This window comes from Oncorhynchus kisutch, unplaced genomic scaffold, assembly GCF_002021735.2.
Source record: "Oncorhynchus kisutch isolate 150728-3 unplaced genomic scaffold, Okis_V2 scaffold1037, whole genome shotgun sequence".
Lineage (NCBI taxonomy): Eukaryota > Metazoa > Chordata > Actinopteri > Salmoniformes > Salmonidae > Oncorhynchus > Oncorhynchus kisutch.
The window spans coordinates 16501-34918 of record NW_022262982.1 but is presented as its reverse complement, the minus strand read 5'-3'; the positions used below and the strand labels follow the sequence as shown (position 1 = coordinate 34918).

General features: G+C 36.8%; 1 pseudogene; it reads left to right on the top strand.

Annotated features, from left to right (window-relative positions):
* Positions 1-18044, top strand: part of LOC116364214 (monocyte to macrophage differentiation factor 2-like) — a 38184-nt pseudogene extending 20140 nt beyond the window's left edge.
* Positions 18045-18418: the final 374 nt, after the last annotated feature.

The window sequence follows — 18418 nt, the reverse complement described above, 5'->3', positions numbered from 1 at the left end:
GTAAATCTGTAACAGACGTTTTAACCTTATCATAACTGACACTGTCGGCTACACCAAGAGCTGAATATGCTTCCTGTGCTTTACCAGTCAGCACACACTGCAACATTAAAGACATCAGAATCAGGCCAACTCTTAGCATCAGCAACACACTGCAACATTAAAGTGAGATCAGAATCAGGCCAACTCCTAGCGTCAGCAACACACTGCAACATTAAAGTGAGATCACTAACTGTTTCTAATAACCGAGTATAACCATGTATAATAACTAGGTATAATAACCGTGTATAACCGTGTATAATAACTGTACAATAACTGGGTATAATAACTGCGTGTACAATAACTGTCTATAATAACTGTGTGTATAATAACTATGTATCATAGCTGCATGTATAATACCTGCATGTATATAACTGTTTAAAATAACTGTGTATAATAGCTATGTGTATAATAACCATGTGTATAATAACCATGTGTATAATAACCATGTATAATTACCATGTGTATAATAACCATGTGTATAATAACCATATGTATAATAACCATGTACAATAACCATGTGTATAATAACCATGTATATAATAACCATGTTTATAATAACCATGTATAATAACTGTGTATATAACTGTGTGGGTATAATAACCATGTATAATAACCATGTGTATAATAACCATGTGTATAATAACCATGTGTCTAATAACCATGTGTATAATAACCATGTGTATAATAACCATGTGTATATAACTGTGTGTGTATAATAACCATGTATAATACCTGTGTATAATAACTGTGTATATAACTGTGTGTGTGTGTAATAACTGTGTGTGTGTATACTAACTGTGTGTGTATACTAACTGTGTGTGTGTATACTAACTGTGTGTGTGTATACTAACTGTGTGTATATTAACTGTGTGGGTGTGTATACTAATTGTGTGTGTGTATACTAACTGTGTGTGTGTATACTAACTGTGTGTGTATACTAACTGTGTGTGTATACTAACTGTGTGTGTATACTAACTGTGTGTGTATATTAACTGTGTGTGTGTGTACTAACTGTGTGTGTGTGTATACTAACTGTGTGTGTATACTAACTGTGTGTGTATACTAACTGTGTGTGTATACTAACTGTGTGTGTGTATACTAACTGTGTGTGTGTATATTAACTGTGTGTGTGTATATTAACTGTGTGTGTGTATACTAACTGTGTGTGTGTGTGTATACTAACTGTGTGTGTGTATACTAACTGTGTGTGTGTATACTAACTGTGTGTGTGTATATTAACTGTGTGTGTGTATATTAACTGTGTGTGTGTATATTAACTGTGTGTGTGTATACTAACTGTGTGTGTATATACTAACTGTGTGTGTATATACTAACTGTGTGTGTGTATACTAACTGTGTGTGTGTATATTAACTGTGTGTTGTGTGTGTGTGTGTATACTAACTGTGTGTATATTAACTGTGTGTGTGTATACTAACTGTGTGTGTATACTAACTGTGTGTGTGTATACTAACTGTGTGTGTGTATATTAACTGTGTGGGTGTGTATACTAACTGTGTGTGTGTATACTAATTGTGTGTGTGTGTGTGTGTGTATACTAACTGTGTGTGTGTATATTAACTGTGTGTGTGTATACTAACTGTGTGTGTATACTAACTGTGTGTATATTAACTGTGTGTGTGTATACTAACTGTGTGTGTGTGTGTGTGTGTGTATACTAACTGTGTGTGTGTGTGTGTGTATACTAACTGTGTGTGTGTGTGTGTGTATACTAACTGTGTGTGTGTGTGTATACTAACTGTGTGTGTGTATATTAACTGTGTGTGTGTATACTAACTGTGTGTGTGTATATTAACTGTGTGTGTGTATACTAACTGTGTGTGTGTGTATATTAACTGTGTGTGTGTGTGTGTGTATACTAACTGTGTGTGTGTGGTATACTAACTGTGTGTGTGTGTGTATATTAACTGTGTGTGTGTGTGTGTGTGTGTGTGTGTGTGTGTGTGTGTATACTAACTGTGTGTGTGTGTATACTAACTGTGTGTGTGTATACTAACTGTGTGTGTGTATATTAACTGTGTGTGTGTGTGTATACTAACTGTGTGTGTGTATATTAACTGTGTGTGTGTGTGTGTGTATACTAACTGTGTGTGTATACTAACTGTGTGTGTGTGTATTAACTGTGTGTGTGTGTGTGTGTGTGTGTATACTAACTGTGTGTGTGTATATTAACTGTGTGTGTGTGTGTGTATACTAACTGTGTGTGTATACTAACTGTGTGTGTGTATACTAACTGTGTGTGTGTGTATACTAACTGTGTGTGTGTATATTAACTGTGTGTGTGTGTATTAACTGTGTGTGTGTATACTAACTGTGTGTGTGTGTATACTAACTGTGTGTGTGTGTATACTAACTGTGTGTGTTGTATATTAACTGTGTGTGTGTATATTAACTGTGTGTGTGTATATTAACTGTGTGTGTGTATTAACTGTGTGTGTGTATACTAACTGTGTGTGTATATTAACTGTGTGTGTGTGTATTAACTGTGTGTGTGTATACTAACTGTGTGTGTATACTAACTGTGTGTGTGTATATTAACTGTGTGTGTGTATATTAACTGTGTGTGTGTGTATTAACTGTGTGTGTGTATACTAACTGTGTGTGTGTGTATATTAACTGTGTGTGTGTATACTAACTGTGTGTGTGTGTATACTAACTGTGTGTGTGTGTATATTAACTGTGTGTGTGTATACTAACTGTGTGTGTATACTAACTGTGTGTGTGTGTGTATATTAACTGTGTGTGTATACTAACTGTGTGTGTGTGTATACTAACTGTGTGTGTGTATACTAACTGTGTGTGTGTATATTAACTGTGTGTGTGTATACTAACTGTGTGTGTGTATACTAACTGTGTGTGTATATTAACTGTGTGGGTGTGTATACTAATTGTGTGTGTGTGTGTGTGTGTGTGTATACAAACTGTGTGTGTGTATACTAACTGTGTGTGTGTATACTAACTGTGTGTGTGTATACTAACTGTGTGTGTGTATACTAACTGTGTGTGTGTAAACTAACTGTGTGTGTGTATACTAACTGTGTGTGTATATTAACTGTGTGTGTGTGTATATTAACTGTGTGTGTGTGTATACTAACTGTGTGTGTGTATACTAACTGTGTGTGTGTATACTAACTGTGTGTGTGTGTATACTAACTGTGTGTGTATACTAACTGTGTGTGTGTGTGTATACTAACTGTGTGTGTGTGTATACTAACTGTTGTGTATACTAACTGTGTGTGCGTGTGTATACTAACTGTGTGTGCGCGTGTGTATACTAACTGTGTGTGTGTATACTAACTGTGTGTGTGTGTATACTAACTGTGTGTGATACTAACTGTGTGTGTGTTTGTGTATACTAACTGTGTGTGTGTATACTAACTGTGTGTGTATACTAACTGTGTGTGTGTGTATACTAACTGTGTGTGTATACTAACTGTGTGTGTGTGTATACTAACTGTGTGTGTGTATACTAACTGTGTGTGTGTATACTAACTGTGTGTGTGTATACTAACTGTGTGTGTGTATACTAACTGTGTGTGTATACTACTGTGTGTGTGTATACTAACTGTGTGTGTGTATACTAACTGTGTGTGTATACTAACTGTGTGTGTGTGTATACTAACTGTGTGTGTATACTAACTGTGTGTGTGTATATTAACTGTGTGTGTGTATATTAACTGTGTGTGTGTATACTAACTGTGTGTGTGTATATTAACTGTGTGTGTGTGTATACTAACTGTGTGTGTGTATACTAACTGTGTGTGTGTATATTAACTGTGTGTGTGTATATTAACTGTGTGTGTGTATATTAACTGTGTGTGTGTATACTAACTGTGTGTGTATATACTAACTGTGTGTGTGTATACTAACTGTGTGTGTGTATATTAACTGTGTGTGTGTGTGTGTGTGTGTGTATACTAACTGTGTGTATATTAACTGTGTGTGTGTATACTAACTGTGTGTGTATACTAACTGTGTGTGTGTATACTAACTGTGTGTGTGTATATTAACTGTGTGGGTGTGTATACTAATTGTGTGTGTGTGTGTGTGTGTGTATACTAACTGTGTGTGTGTATATTAACTGTGTGTGTGTATACTAACTGTGTGTGTATACTAACTGTGTGTATATTAACTGTGTGGGTGTGTATACTAACTGTGTGTGTGTATACTAACTGTGTGTGTGTGTGTGTGTGTGTATACTAACTGTGTGTGTGTGTGTGTACTAACTGTGTGTGTGTGTGTGTATACTAACTGTTGTGTGTGTGTATACTAACTGTGTGTGTGTATACTAACTGGTGTGTATATTAACTGTGTGTGTGTATACTAACTGTGTTGTGTGTATACTAACTGTGTGTGTGTATATTAACTGTGTGTGTGTGTGTATACTAACTGTGTGTGTGTGTATACTAACTGTGTGTGGTGTGTATATTAACTGTGTGTGTGTATATTAACTGTGTGTGTGTGTATTAACTGTGTGTGTGTGTGTATACTAACTGTGTGTGTGTGTATACTAACTGTGTGTGTGTATACTAACTGTGTGTTGTATACTAACTGTGTGTGTGTATATTAACTGTGTGTGGTGTTGTGTTATACTAACTGTGTGTGTGTGTGTATACTAACTGTGTGTGTGTGTATTAACTGTGTGTGTGTGTGTGTTGTGTGTAGTACTAACTGTGTGTGGTGTGTATACTAACTGTGTGGTGTGTATATTAACTTGTGTGTGTGTGTGTATACTAACTGTGTGTGTATACTAATCTGTGTGTGTGTATACTAACTGTGTGTGTATACTAACTGTGTGTGTGTATATTAACTGTGTGTGTGTGTGTATACTAAACTGTGTGTGTTATACTAACTGTGTGTGTGTGTATATTAACTGTGTGTGTGTATACTAACTGTGTGTGTGTGTATATTAACTGTGTGTGTGTATACTAACTGTGTGTGTGTGTATACTAACTGTGTGTGTGTATATTAACTGTGTGTGTGTATACTAACGGTGTGTGTATACTAACTGTGTGTGTATATTAACTGTGTGTGTGTGTACTAACTGTGTGTGTGTGTATACTAACTGTGTGTGTATACTAACTGTGTGTGTATACTAACTGTGTGTGTGTATATTAACTGTGGTGGTGTATATTAACTGTGTGTGTGTATACTAACTGTGTGTGTGTGTGTATACTAACTGTGTGTGTGTATACTAACTGTGTGTTGTGTATACTAACTGTGTGTGTGTATATTACTGTGTGTGTGTATATGAACTGTGTGTGTGTATATTAACTGTGTGTGTGTATACTAACTGTGTGTGTATATACTAACTGTGGTGTATATACTAACTGTGTGTGTGTATACTAACTGTGTGTGTGTATATTAACTGTGTGTGTGTGTGTGTGTGTATACTAACTGTGTGTATATTAACTGTGTGTGTATACTAACTGTGTGTGTGTATACTAACTGTGTGTGTGTATATTAACTGTGTGGGTGTGTATACTAACTGTGTGTGTGTATACTAATTGTGTGTGTGTGTGTGTGTGTGTGTATACTAACTGTGTGTGTGTATATTAACTGTGTGTGTGTATACTAACTGTGTGTGTATACTAACTGTGTGTATATTAACTGTGTGGGTGTGTATACTAACTGTGTGTGTGTATACTAACTGTGTGTGTGTGTGTGTGTGTGTATACTAACTGTGTGTGTGTGTGTGTGTATACTAACTGTGTGTGTGTGTGTATACTAACTGTGTGTGTGTGTGTGTGTGTATACTAACTGTGTGTGTGTGTGTATACTAACTGTGTGTGTGTATATTAACTGTGTGTGTGTATACTAACTGTGTGTGTGTATATTAACTGTGTGTGTGTATACTAACTGTGTGTGTGTATATTAACTGTGTGTGTGTGTGTGTGTATACTAACTGTGTGTGTGTGTGTATACTAACTGTGTGTGTGTGTGTATATTAACTGTGTGTGTGTGTGTGTGTGTGTGTGTGTGTGTATACTAACTGTGTGTGTGTGTATACTAACTGTGTGTGTGTATACTAACTGTGTGTGTGTATACTAACTGTGTGTGTATACTAACTGTGTGTGTGTATATTAACTGTGTGTGTGTGTGTATACTAACTGTGTGTGTGTGTATATTAACTGTGTGTGTGTGTGTGTGTATACTAACTGTGTGTGTATACTAACTGTGTGTGTGTGTGTGTGTGTGTGTATACTAACTGTGTGTGTGTATATTAACTGTGTGTGTGTGTGTGTATACTAACTGTGTGTGTATACTAACTGTGTGTGTGTATACTAACTGTGTGTGTGTGTATACTAACTGTGTGTGTGTATATTAACTGTGTGTGTGTGTATTAACTGTGTGTGTGTATACTAACTGTGTGTGTGTGTATACTAACTGTGTGTGTGTATATTAACTGTGTGTGTGTATATTAACTGTGTGTGTGTGTATTAACTGTGTGTGTGTATACTAACTGTGTGTGTATATTAACTGTGTGTGTGTGTATTAACTGTGTGTGTGTATACTAACTGTGTGTGTATACTAACTGTGTGTGTGTATATTAACTGTGTGTGTGTATATTAACTGTGTGTGTGTGTATTAACTGTGTGTGTGTATACTAACTGTGTGTGTGTGTATATTAACTGTGTGTGTGTATACTAACTGTGTGTGTGTGTATACTAACTGTGTGTGTGTGTATATTAACTGTGTGTGTGTATACTAACTGTGTGTGTATACTAACTGTGTGTGTGTGTATATTAACTGTGTGTGTATACTAACTGTGTGTGTGTGTATACTAACTGTGTGTGTGTATACTAACTGTGTGTGTGTATATTAACTGTGTGTGTGTATACTAACTGTGTGTGTATATTAACTGTGTGGGTGTGTATACTAATTGTGTGTGTGTGTGTGTGTGTGTGTATACAAACTGTGTGTGTGTATACTAACTGTGTGTGTGTATACTAACTGTGTGTGTGTATACTAACTGTGTGTGTGTAAACTAACTGTGTGTGTGTAAACTAACTGTGTGTGTGTATACTAACTGTGTGTGTATATTAACTGTGTGTGTGTGTATATTAACTGTGTGTGTGTGTATACTAACTGTGTGTGTGTGTATACTAACTGTGTGTGTGTATACTAACTGTGTGTGTGTGTATACTAACTGTGTGTGTATACTAACTGTGTGTGTGTGTGTATACTAACTGTGTGTGTGTGTATACTAACTGTGTGTGTATACTAACTGTGTGTGCGTGTGTATACTAACTGTGTGTGCGCGTGTGTATACTAACTGTGTGTGTGTATACTAACTGTGTGTGTGTGTATACTAACTGTGTGTGTATACTAACTGTGTGTGTGTTTGTGTATACTAACTGTGTGTGTGTATACTAACTGTGTGTGTATACTAACTGTGTGTGTGTGTATACTAACTGTGTGTGTATACTAACTGTGTGTGTGTGTATACTAACTGTGTGTGTGTATACTAACTGTGTGTGTGTATACTAACTGTGTGTGTGTATACTAACTGTGTGTGTGTATACTAACTGTGTGTGTATACTAACTGTGTGTGTGTATACTAACTGTGTGTGTGTATACTAACTGTGTGTGTATACTAACTGTGTGTGTGTGTATACTAACTGTGTGTGTATACTAACTGTGTGTGTGTATATTAACTGTGTGTGTGTATATTAACTGTGTGTGTGTATACTAACTGTGTGTGTGTATATTAACTGTGTGTGTGTATACTAACTGTGTGTGTGTATACTAACTGTGTGTGTGTATATTAACTGTGTGTGTGTATATTAACTGTGTGTGTGTATATTAACTGTGTGTGTGTATACTAACTGTGTGTGTATATACTAACTGTGTGTGTGTATACTAACTGTGTGTGTGTATATTAACTGTGTGTGTGTGTGTGTGTGTGTGTATACTAACTGTGTGTATATTAACTGTGTGTGTGTATACTAACTGTGTGTGTATACTAACTGTGTGTGTGTATACTAACTGTGTGTGTGTATATTAACTGTGTGGGTGTGTATACTAATTGTGTGTGTGTGTGTGTGTGTATACTAACTGTGTGTGTGTATATTAACTGTGTGTGTGTATACTAACTGTGTGTGTATACTAACTGTGTGTATATTAACTGTGTGGGTGTGTATACTAACTGTGTGTGTGTGTGTGTGTGTATACTAACTGTGTGTGTGTGTGTGTGTACTAACTGTGTGTGTGTGTGTGTATACTAACTGTGTGTGTGTGTATACTAACTGTGTGTGTGTATACTAACTGTGTGTGTGTATATTAACTGTGTGTGTGTATACTAACTGTGTGTGTGTGTATACTAACTGTGTGTGTGTATATTAACTGTGTGTGTGTGTGTGTATACTAACTGTGTGTGTGTGTATACTAACTGTGTGTGTGTGTATATTAACTGTGTGTGTGTATATTAACTGTGTGTGTGTGTATTAACTGTGTGTGTGTGTGTATACTAACTGTGTGTGTGTGTATACTAACTGTGTGTGTGTATACTAACTGTGTGTGTATACTAACTGTGTGTGTGTATATTAACTGTGTGTGTGTGTGTGTGTGTGTATACTAACTGTGTGTGTGTGTGTATACTAACTGTGTGTGTGTGTATTAACTGTGTGTGTGTGTGTGTGTGTATACTAACTGTGTGTGTGTGTGTATACTAACTGTGTGTGTGTATATTAACTGTGTGTGTGTGTGTGTATACTAACTGTGTGTGTATACTAACTGTGTGTGTGTATACTAACTGTGTGTGTGTATACTAACTGTGTGTGTGTATATTAACTGTGTGTGTGTGTGTATACTAACTGTGTGTGTGTATACTAACTGTGTGTGTGTGTATATTAACTGTGTGTGTGTATACTAACTGTGTGTGTGTGTATACTAACTGTGTGTGTGTGTATACTAACTGTGTGTGTGTATATTAACTGTGTGTGTGTATATTAACTGTGTGTGTGTATACTAACTGTGTGTGTGTATATTAACTGTGTGTGTGTATACTAACTGTGTGTGTGTGTATATTAACTGTGTGTGTGTATACTAACTGTGTGTGTGTGTATACTAACTGTGTGTGTTAGTGTATATTAACTGTGTGTGTGTATACTAACTGTGTGTGTATACTAACTGTGTGTGTGTGTGTATACTAACTGTGTGTGTGTGTGTATATTAACTGTGTGTGTATACTAACTGTGTGTGTGTATACTAACTGTGTGTGTGTATATTAACTGTGTGTGTGTATACTAACTGTGTGTGTGTATATTAACTGTGTGGGTGTGTATACTAATTGTGTGTGTGTGTGTGTGTGTATACAAACTGTGTGTGTGTATACTAACTGTGTGTGTGTATACTAACTGTGTGTGTGTATACTAACTGTGTGTGTGTAAACTAACTGTGTGTGTGTATACTAACTGTGTGTGTATATTAACTGTGTGTGTGTGTATACTAACTGTGTGTGTGTGTGTGTATACTAACTGTGTGTGTGTATATTACCTGTGTGTGTGTATACTAACTGTGTGTGTGTATACTAACTGTGTGTGTATATACTAACTGTGTGTGTGTATATTAACTGTGTGTGTGTGTATACTAACTGTGTGTGTGTATACTAACTGTGTGTGTGTGTGTATACTAACTGTGTGTGTGTGTATACTAACTGTGTGTGTGTATATTAACTGTGTGTGTGTATACTAACTGTGTGTGTGTATACTAACTGTGTGTGTGTGTGTGTATACTAACTGTGTGTGTGTATACTAACTGTGTGTGTGTGTGTGTATACTAACTGTGTGTGTGTATATTACCTGTGTGTGTGTATACTAACTGTGTGTGTGTATACTAACTGTGTGTGTATATACTAACTGTGTGTGTGTATATTAACTGTGTGTGTGTGTATACTAACTGTGTGTGTGTATACTAACTGTGTGTGTGTGTGTATACTAACTGTGTGTGTGTATACTAACTGTGTGTGTGTATATTAACTGTGTGTGTGTATACTAACTGGGTGTGTATATACTAACTGTGTGTGTGTGTGTGTATATTAACTGTGTGTGTGTGTGTATACTAACTGTGTGTGTGTATACTAACTGTGTGTGTGTATACTAACTGTGTGTGTATACTAACTGTGTGTGTATACTAACTGTGTGTGTATATACTAACTGTGTGTGTGTGTGTGTATATTAATTGTGTGTGTGTATACTAACTGTGTGTGTGTGTATATTAACTGTGTGTGTGTATACTAACTGTGTGTGTGTGTATACTAACTGTGTGTGTGTATACTAACTGTGTGTGTGTATACTAACTGTGTGTGTATATACTAACTGTGTGTGTATACTAACTGTGTGTGTGTGTATACTAACTGTGTGTGTGTATACTAACTGTGTGTGTGTGTGTATTTTAACTGTGTGTGTGTGTGTATACTAACTGTGTGTGTGTATACTAACTGTGTGTGTATACTAACTGTGTGTGTGTATACTAACTGTGTGTGTGTATACTAACTGTGTGTGTATACTAACTGTGTGTGTGTGTACTAACTGTGTGTGTATATTAACTGTGTGTGTGTGTATACTAACTGTGTGTGTGTATACTAACTGTGTGTGTATATTAACTGTGTGTGTGTGTGTGTATACTAACTGTGTGTGTGTATACTAACTGTGTGTGTATATTAACTGTGTGTGTGTGTATATTAACTGTGTGTGTGTGTATACTAACTGTGTGTGTGTATACTAACTGTGTGTGTGTATACTAACTGTGTGTGTGTGTATACTAACTGTGTGTGTATACTAACTGTGTGTGTGTGTATACTAACTGTGTGTGTGTGTATACTAACTGTGTGTGTATACTAACTGTGTGTGCGTGTGTATACTAACTGTGTGTGCGCGTGTGTATACTAACTGTGTGTGTGTATACTAACTGTGTGTGTGTGTATACTAACTGTGTGTGTATACTAACTGTGTGTGTGTTTGTGTATACTAACTGTGTGTGTGTATACTAACTGTGTGTGTATACTAACTGTGTGTGTGTGTATACTAACTGTGTGTGTATACTAACTGTGTGTGTGTGTATACTAACTGTGTGTGTGTATACTAACTGTGTGTGTGTATACTAACTGTGTGTGTGTGTATACTAACTGTGTGTGTGTATACTAACTGTGTGTGTATACTAACTGTGTGTGTGTATACTAACTGTGTGTGTGTATACTAACTGTGTGTGTATACTAACTGTGTGTGTCTGTATACTAACTGTGTGTGTATACTAACTGTGTGTGTGTATATTAACTGTGTGTGTGTATATTAACTGTGTGTGTGTATACTAACTGTGTGTGTGTATATTAACTGTGTGTGTGTGTATACTAACTGTGTGTGTGTATACTAACTGTGTGTGTGTATATTAACTGTGTGTGTGTATATTAACTGTGTGTGTGTATATTAACTGTGTGTGTGTATACTAACTGTGTGTGTATATACTAACTGTGTGTGTGTATACTAACTGTGTGTGTGTATATTAACTGTGTGTGTGTGTGTGTGTGTGTATACTAACTGTGTGTATATTAACTGTGTGTGTGTATACTAACTGTGTGTGTATACTAACTGTGTGTGTGTATACTAACTGTGTGTGTGTATATTAACTGTGTGGGTGTGTATACTAATTGTGTGTGTGTGTGTGTGTGTGTGTGTATACTAACTGTGTGTGTGTATATTAACTGTGTGTGTGTGTATACTAACTGTGTGTGTATACTAACTGTGTGTATATTAACTGTGTGGGTGTGTATACTAACTGTGTGTGTGTATACTAACTGTGTGTGTGTGTGTGTGTGTGTGTATACTAACTGTGTGTGTGTGTGTGTACTAACTGTGTGTGTGTGTGTGTATACTAACTGTGTGTGTGTGTGTATACTAACTGTGTGTGTGTATACTAACTGTGTGTGTGTATATTAACTGTGTGGGTGTATACTAACTGTGTGTGTGTGTATACTAACTGTGTGTGTGTATATTAACTGTGTGTGTGTGTGTATACTAACTGTGTGGTGTGTGTATACTAACTGTGTGTGTGTGTATATTAACTGTGTGTGTGTATATTAACTGTGTGTGTGTGTATTAACTGTGTGTGTGTGTGTATACTAACTGTTGTGTGTGTGTATACTAACTGTGTGTGTGTATACTAACTGTGTGTGTATACTAACTGTGTGTGTGTATATTAACTGTGTGTGTGTGGGTGTGTATACTAACTGTGTGTGTGTGTGTATACTAACTGTGGTGTGTTGTATTAACTGTGTGTGTGTGGGTGTGTGTGTGTATACTAACTGTGTGTGTGTTGTATACTAACTGTGTGTGTGTAATATTAACTGTGTGTGTGTGCGTGTGGTATACTAACTGTGTGTGTATACTAACTGTGTGTGTGTATACTAACTGTGTGTGTGTATATTAACTGTGTGTGTGTGTGTATACTAACTGTGTGTGTGTATACTAACTGTGTGTGTGTATATTAACTGTGTGTGTGTATACTAACTGTGTGTGTGTGTATATTAACTGTGTGTGTGTATACTAACTGTGTGTGTGTGTATACTAACTGTGTGTGTGTATATTAACTGTGTGTGTGTATATTAACTGTGTGTGTGTATACTAACTGTGTGTGTGTATATTAACTGTGTGTGTGTATACTAACTGTGTGTGTGTGTATATTAACTGTGTGTGTGTATATTAACTGTGTGTGTGTATACTAACTGTGTGTGTATACTAACTGTGTGTGTGTGTGTATACTAACTGTGTGTGTGTGTGTATATTAACTGTGTGTGTATACTAACTGTGTGTGTGTATACTACTGTGTGTGTGTATATTAACTGTGTGTGTGTATACTAACTGTGTGTGTGTATATTAACTGTGTGGGTGTGTATACTAATTGTGTGTGTGTGTGTGTGTGTGTATACAAACTGTGTGTGTGTATACTAACTGTGTGTGTGTATACTAACTGTGTGTGTGTATACTAACTGTGTGTGTGTAAACTAACTGTGTGTGTGTATACTAACTGTGTGTGTATATTAACTGTGTGTGTGTGTATACTAACTGTGTGTGTGTGTGTGTATACTAACTGTGTGTGTGTATATTACCTGTGTGTGTGTATACTAACTGTGTGTGTGTATACTAACTGTGGTGTGTATATACTAACTGTGTGTGTGTATATTAACTGTGTGTGTGTGTATACTAACTGTGTGTGTGTATACTAACTGTGTGTGTGTGTGTATACTAACTGTGTGTGTGTAACTAACTGTGTGTGGTGTATATTAACTGTGTGTGTGTATACTAACTGTGTGTGTATATACTAACTGTGTGTGGTGTGTGTATATTAACTGTGTGTGTGTGTGTGTATACTAACTGTGTGTGTGTATACTAACTGTGTGTGTGTATACTAACTGTGTGTGTATACTAACTGTGTGTGTGTGTATACTAACTGTGTGTGTGTATACTAACTGTGTGTGTATATACTAACTGTGTGTGTGTGTGTGTCTATTAACTGTGTGTGTGTGTGTATACTAACTGTGTGTGTGTATACTAACTGTGTGTGTGTATACTAACTGTGTGTGTATACTAACTGTGTGTGTGTGTATACTAACTGTGTGTGTGTATACTAACTGTGTGTGTGTATACTAACTGTGTGTGTATATACTAACTGTGTGTGTATACTAACTGTGTGTGTGTGTATACTAACTGTGTGTGTGTATACTAACTGTGTGTGTGTGTGTATATTAACTGTGTGTGTGTGTGTATACTAACTGTGTGTGTGTATACTAACTGTGTGTGTATACTAACTGTGTGTGTGTATACTAACTGTGTGTGTGTATACTAACTGTGTGTGTATACTAACTGTGTGTGTGTGTACTAACTGTGTGTGTATATTAACTGTGTGTGTGTGTATACTAACTGTGTGTGTATATTAACTGTGTGTGTGTGTGTATACTAACTGTGTGTGTGTATACTAACTGTGTGTGTGTATACTAACTGTGTGTGTGTGTATACTAACTGTGTGTGTGTATACTAACTGTGTGTGTATACTAACTGTGTGTGTATATTAACTGTGTGTGTGTGTGTATACTAACTGTGTGTGTGTATACTAACTGTGTGTGTGTATACTAACTGTGTGTGTGTGTATACTAACTGTGTGTGTATACTAACTGTGTGTGTATATTAACTGTGTGTGTGTGTGTATACTAACTGTGTGTGTGTATACTAACTGTGTGTGTGTGTATACTAACTGTGTGTGTGTATACTAACTGTGTGTGTGTATACTAACTGTGTGTGTATACTAACTGTGTGTGTGTATACTAACTGTGTGTGTATATTAACTGTGTGTGTGTATACTAACTGTGTGTGTGTATATTAACTGTGTGTGTGTATACTAACTGTGTGTGTGTATATTAACTGTGTGTGTGTATACTAACTGTGTGTGTGTGTATATTAACTGTGTGTGTGTATACTAACTGTGTGTGTGTATACTAACTGTGTGTGTGTATACTAACTGTGTGTGTATATTAACTGTGTGTGTGTATACTAACTGTGTGTGTGTATATTAACTGTGTGTGTATACTAACTGTGTGTGTGTATATTAACTGTGTGTGTGTATACTAACTGTGTGTGTGTATATTAACTGTGTGTGTGTATACTAACTGTGTGTGTGTATACTAACTGTGTGTGTTATACTAACTGTGTGTGTGTATACTAACTGTGTGTGTGTATATTAACTGTGTGTGTGTATACTAACTGTGTGTGTGTATACTAACTGTGTGTGTGTATACTAACTGTGTGTGTGTATATTAACTGTGTGTGTGTGTATACTAACGGTGTGTGTATACTAACCTAACTGTGTGTGTGTATACTAACTGTGTGTGTGTATACTAACTGTGTGTGTGTATACTAGCTGTGTGTGTGTGTGTGTGTGTGTGTGTGTATACTAACTGTGTGTGTGTATACTAACTGTGTGTGTGTGTATATTAACTGTGTGTGTGTATACTAACTGTGTGTGTGTGTGTGTATACTAACTGTGTGTGTGTGTGTGTATACTAACTGTGTGTGTGTGTGTGATACTAACTGTGTGTGTATACTAACTGTGTGTGTGTGTGTGTGTATACTAACTGTGTGTGTATATTAACTGTGTGTGTGTGTGTATATTAACTGTTGCGTGTGTATACTAACTGTGTGTGTGTATACTAACTGTGTGTGTGTGTATATTAACTGTGTGTGTGTGTGTATATACTAACTGTGTGTGTGTGTATACTAACTGTGTGTGTGTGTATACTAACTGTGTGTGTGTGTATACTAACTGTGTGTGTGTATACTACTGTGTGTGTGTGTATACTAACTGTGTGTGTGCGTGTGTATACTAACTGTGTGTGTGTATACTAACTCTGTGTGTATATTAACTGTGTGTGTGTGTGTGTGTGTGTGTGTATACTAACTGTGTGTGTGTATACTAACTGTGTGTGTGTACTAACTGTGTGTGTGTGTACTAACTGTGTGTGTGTATACTAACTGTGTGTGTATATTAACTGTGTGTGTGTGTATATACTAACTGTGTGTGTGTATACTAACTGTGTGTGTGTATACTAACTGTGTGTGTGTATACTAACTGTGTGTGTGTATACTAACTGTGTGTGTATATTAACTGTGTGTGTGTGTATACTAACTGTGTGTGTGTGTATACTAACTGTGTGTGCGTGTGTATACTAACTGTGTGTGTATACTAACTGTGTGTGCGTGTGTATACTAACTGTGTGTGTGCGTGTGTATACTAACTGTGTGGTGTGTATACTAACTGTGTGTGTGTATACTAACTGTGTGTGTGTATACTAACTGTGTGTGTGTGTATACTAACTGTGTGTGTATACTAACTGTGTGTGTATACTAACTGTGTGTGCGTGTGTATACTAACTGTGTGTGCGCGTGTGTATACTAACTGTGTGTGTGTATACTAACTGTGTGTGTGTATACTAACTGTGTGTGTGTGTATACTAAACTGTGTGTGTATTAACTGTGTGTGTATACTAACTGTGTGTGTGTTTGTGTATACTAACTGTGTGTGTGTATACTAACTGTGTGTGTGTGTATACTAACTGTGTGTGTGTATACTAACTGTGTGTGTATACTAACTGTGTGTGTGTATACTAACTGTGTGTGTATACTAACTGTGTGTGTGTGTATACTAACTGGTGTGTGTGTATACTAACTGTGTGTGTGTGTGTGTGTATACTAACTGTGTGTGTGTGTGTATACTAATGTGTGTGTGCGTGTGTATACTAACTGTGTGTGTGTGTGTGTATATTAACTGTGTGTGTGTATACTAACTGTGTGGTGTGTGTATACTAACTGTGTGTGTGTATACTAACTATGTGTGTGTATACTAACTGTGTGTGTGTATACTAACTGTGTGTGTGTATACTAACTATGTGTGTGTATACTAACTGTGTGTGTGTATACTAACTGTGTGTGTGTATACTAACTGTGTGTGTGTATACTAACTGTGTGTGTGTGTGTATATTAACTGTGTGTGTGTGTGTATATACTAACTGTGTGTGTGTGTATACTGTGTGTGTGTGTATATACTAACTGTGTGTGTGTGTATACTAACTGTGTGTGTGTATACTAACTGTGTGTGTGTGTATACTAACTGTGTGTGTGCGTGTGTATACTAACTGTGTGTGTGTATACTAACTCTGTGTGTATACTAACTGTGTGTGTGTATACTAACTGTGTGTGTATACTAACTGTGTGTGTATACTAACTGTGTGTGTGTGTACTAACTGTGTGTGTGTGTGTACTAACTGTGTGTGTGTATACTAACTGTGTGTGTGTATACTAACTGTGTGTGTATATTAACTGTGTGTGTGTGTATATACTAACTGTGTGTGTGTATACTAACTGTGTGTGTGTATACTAACTGTGTGTGTGTATACTAACTGTGTGTGTATATTAACTGTGTGTGTGTGTATACTAACTGTGTGTGTGTGTATACTAACTGTGTGTGTGCGTGTGTATACTAACTGTGTGTGTATACTAACTGTGTGTGCGTGTGTATACTAACTGTGTGTGTGCGTGTGTATACTAACTGTGTGTGTGTATACTACTGTGTGTGTGTGTATACTAACTGTGTGTGTGTATACTAACTGTGTGTGTGTGTATACTAACTGTGTGTGTATACTAACTGTGTGTGTATACTAACTGTGTGTGTATACTAACTGTGTGTGTGTATACTAACTGTGTGTGTGTGTATACTAACTGTGTGTGTATTAACTGTGTGTGTATACTAACTGTGTGTGTGTTTGTGTATACTAACTGTGTGTGTGTATACTACTGTGTGTGTATACTAACTGTGTGTGTGTGTATACTAACTGTGTGTGTGTATACTAACTGTGTGTGTATACTAACTGTGTGTGTGTATACTAACTGTGTGTGTATACTAACTGTGTGTGTGTGTATACTAACTGTGTGTGTGTATACTAACTGTGTGTGTGTGTGTGTGTATACTAACTGTGTGTGTGTGTGTGCGTGTGTATACTAACTGTGTGTGTGTGTGTGTATATTAACTGTGTGTGTGTATACTAACTGTGTGTGTGTGTATACTAACTGTGTGTGTGTATACTAACTATGTGTGTGTATACTAACTGTGTGTGTGTATACTAACTGTGTGTGTGTATACTAACTATGTGTGTGTATACTAACTGTGTGTGTGTATACTAACTGTGTGTGTGTATACTAACTGTGTGTGTGTATATTAACTGTGTGTATACTAACTGTGTGTGTATACTAACTGTGTGTATGCTAACTGTGTGTGTGTGTGTGTATATTAACTGTGTGTGTGTATATTAACTGTGTGTGTGTGTATACTGTGTGTGTGTGTATACTAACTGTGTGTCTCTCACAGTAGAGTGGAGCAGCGTTTCCACATGTGTGACAGAAATGGCCATCTACTTCTTCATCGCTGCTTCCTACACCCCCTGGTAGGTGTGTGTGTGTGTGTATACACCCCCTGGTAGGTGTGTGTATACACCCCTGGTAGGGGTGTGTATACACCCCCTGGTAGGTGTGTGTGTGTGTATACACCCCCTGGTAGGTGTGTGTGTATACACCCCTGGTAGGTGTGTGTGTGTTGTGTGTGTGTGTGTGTGTGTATACACCCCCTTGTAGGTGTGTGTGTGTGTGTATACACCCCCTGGTAGGTGTGTGTGTGTGTGTGTATACACCCCCTGGTAGGTGTGTGTGTGTGTATACACCCCCTGGTAGGTGTGTGTGTGTGTATACACCCCCTGGTAGGTGTGTGTTGTGTATACACCCCCTGGTAGGTGTGGTGTGTGTATACACCCCCTGGTAGGTG